Source organism: Canis lupus, chromosome 19 (genome assembly GCF_048164855.1).
Source record: "Canis lupus baileyi chromosome 19, mCanLup2.hap1, whole genome shotgun sequence".
Lineage (NCBI taxonomy): Eukaryota > Metazoa > Chordata > Mammalia > Carnivora > Canidae > Canis > Canis lupus.
Window position 1 is genome coordinate 32,294,905 of NC_132856.1, and position 3,486 is coordinate 32,298,390.

Sequence of the window (3,486 nt, forward strand, 5' to 3'; positions counted from 1 at the left end):
TGCACGCTTCCATCTGTGAGGTGCAGACATGTCTGAAAGGTAAAGAAAAAAAAATGTTTTCATCATGAACCTGGGACTTTTGCTAAATAACTCTACGAAGAATTTTTGAAAATAGTTAAGTGAGAAGATGATGGACTGTTGATTTCTTGGAATATTAATTTGCTTTTGAGGCATTATCTCCCAAGCCAAGTTTCCCATGGAACAGCTCAGAGAGGATCCCCCTCCTTCACCCTCCCTTTCTTTTAGAGCTTTCATGTGTATGGTCACTTCACCACCTGCATTTAGCTGGCCACACACCATACTGCCGGCTGCTAATCACAAAGGCAGTGATTATTCTTTCCTCAGAATATCATAGAATGTTCAGAATGGAAGAGACCTTAGAGGTCATCTCATCAAAACCCTCATTTTAAAGATGAGTAGACCGAGACCCAGGGAATTGCAACTTCTCAAAGATCAAGCAAACCACTGGCAGAAAAACTGGACTTTGCCATGCTGCAAGAGAGTGAACAGACTCTTAGTGTGCCTGCTACCATGCTGAATCCTACCCCCTTGGCAGGCATAGCTAATCATTCACTGTGCTCCTTTCTACCAAGTGTCCGGGGCCATCTTGCAACCCTCAACCCATACTCACTCATCATTGTAGGAATATGCACTGAAACTGTTACTATGCCCTGTATATCTTATAAATTAGTGTTTATTTCTTAATCATATCCTTAATCAATAGGGATAGCTATTTAAGTAAAGAAATACCTTGTAATCAAAAGTGCCATATCAGGGCATGTGGGTGGCTCTGTCAGTTAAGTGTCTGCCTTTGGTTCAGTTCATGATCTCAGGGTCCAGCTTCCTACTCAGCAGAGTCTGCCTCTCCTCTCTGCTTGTTCTTTTTTTTTTTTTTTTTTTAATTTTTATTTATTTATGATAGTCACAGAGAGAGAGAGAGAGAGGCAGAGACACAGGCAGAGGGAGAAACAGGCTCCATGCACCGGGAGCCCGACGTGGGATTCGATCCTGGGTCTCCAGGATCGCGCCCTGGGCCAAAGGCAGGCGCCAAACCGCTGCGCCACCCAGGGATCCCTCTCTCTGCTTGTTCTTATCCTCTCCTCCCCTCCCCTCCCCCTCCCATCTCCTCTCTCAAATAAATAAATAAATAAATAAATAAATAAATAAATAATTATAAATAAATAAATGAACAAATGAATGAATGAATGAATAAATAAAATCTTCCCCCAAAAGTGCCATATCTAATGCTTATATCTTATGCATCTAATATATAACTGTATATGAAAGAAGTAGAATTTTTCTAGCATATTAATGCACCTTAATTAGGATCCGGTATTACTCCTATTGACATGAGGAATAGAGTCAGAATTTGTACATTGTTCTACAAAATATTGAAGAGGAATTGGCTTGTGCTCTTATAATAGAATCCCTAAGGCTTTTGTTTTATTTTAAATTTTTAGGATTGTGTGTTTGATGTTAGGCTACCATAATAACTCAGTTTTTAAACAACTCCATTTTAAGACACTTTCTTAATTTTAAATATCTAAGTGATCTTTTTGATAGTGTTATTTTTTTAAGCTAGAAAATAGTTCTAGTCTTGTGATGGTTACTAAGCAACAATTAAGAAATCTCAATAGATTTTGAAAGCTACTATTTACTTAAGAGGGAGAAATGTGTGGCTTTTGCACAGCTTATGTCTCTTGGCAATAAGTGACACTGGAGGCTGACAGGGAGAATAGGAGTGGGTTGGACTTGACTTGGGTGGTGGTTTGGATGGGACAAGTGACCCTATTAAATTGCTTACTTTTTTGGTTCTGAGGTTCTATAAAAATCACAAATAACAAGCTACATCCAAAGCATGGAGCCTTTAGCAATGGCAAAGGAATCAAGGAAGGACCCAAGAGGCTCTGCTGGGTTCAAGAGCCACTGGATCCATTACTTTGCTGAGTACTGGAGTATTTCAATGGCCCATCCTGGCTCATGACCCTCCCCTGTGCTTGAGGAAGAGTTTATATTGGACCACCTGACCAATACTATGCAAGTGTGAGGGAGGGATGGTTCTGAAAAGGGAAACCAGTGTAATGGGCAGAATTAGGAAAGGATGCTGGGGAGGAAGCAGTAACAGTGTTCCAGGTGGTTTGGTTTCATGTCTAAGCTTCACTGGTGGGGAGATGGGGCATAGACCTTCTACCATCCCTGAAGGTATCCTGTTTTTGTCATGTTTGGCTCATGAACTTGCAAGGGGGAGAAGTTCAGGGTTTAAGTAATGGGAGAATACATGGAGGACAACCTAACAGCACTGTCAACCAACTTCATAGCTGATATTCACAGCCTTCTGCTTCATATCTGAAAAGGACGTACTATATGGAATAGAGAATGGTACTGTCTCTGTGGCCCTTCTTATTCTTGAAGAGCCCAGTGTGCTTCTGGGTTCTCTGCCACTATAAGAGACACTTTAGTGTGATATTTCTGCTTTTCTTTATGTCATTGAATAGTTTAAATATAAATTGGCTTTTAGCAGGAAGCACATGTTTCATATAGGCATAAGTAAACTGTCATAGAGATCATTTAGAAGCAGAAAATGATTAATTGTGCCTTTTAATCATAGTTCCATTATCATATGAAACAGTCATGTCATTGGACCCATTTCACTAATGAAGGTTTCACACCACTAGGAGCATATTTGCATTAATGAGGCATCACAGGTTATTAATTGAAATCTAATAACAGTTTGGAATATTATAAGTTTTCATTAATTGGAAACAGAATTGTGGACTTATTGGCAATATACCTCTTGTCATCTTAGAGAAATGATTCCTTGATGGGATATAAAGAAGCCATTTTTGCACCGGTTGGCGTTTCTGGCTCTTATATGTTGATTTTATTTTCATGACTGATTTTTCTTTTTCTTTTTCTTTTTCTTTTTCTTTTTTTTTCTTTTTCTTTTTCTTTTTCTTTTCTTTTTTTTTTTTTTTTAAGATTTATGTATTTAGAGAGAGAGTGTGTGTGCAAGCAGGGGAAGGGACAGAGGCAGAGAGAGAGGGGAAGCTGACTCCCCCTGAGCATGAAGCCCAATGCAGGGCTGGACCCCATAACCTTGCGATCACTCCCTGAGCTGAAACCAGGAGTTAGATACCCAAGCAATGAGCCACCTAGGTGCCCTTTCATGACTGATTTCTAAAGCAACCTTTTTGGTATGTCCAGTCCATTCCTGCCACAGTATATTTAGGTTTTGACCTGTTCATCAGCCACCTACTTGGAAAAGAATGTGGAATGAGGCAAGAATAAGTCAGGGAAGGAATGTTCATTGATGACTGTTCTGTCATAGACTCACTCTCCAGGGAGCCCTTGCCTAGCCACCCTAACCAAAGATGGTGCCTTTGTCAGGCCCCTTTAGTGCCCCTGTTTATTCCCTTTACAATACTTATGGTCAATCATAACTATGCTTATTTTTGTCCATCTATCTCACTAGTATACATCTCTAGA

The 3,486-nt window shown here is 39.9% G+C and overlaps 1 protein-coding gene across 20 annotated transcripts in view; it reads left to right on the forward strand.

Moving 5' to 3' along the window:
* FHIT (fragile histidine triad diadenosine triphosphatase) overlaps positions 1-3,486 on the forward strand; it is a 1,386,045-nt gene that overhangs the window by 971,878 nt on the left and 410,681 nt on the right. The gene's annotated exons all lie outside the window — the stretch shown is intronic.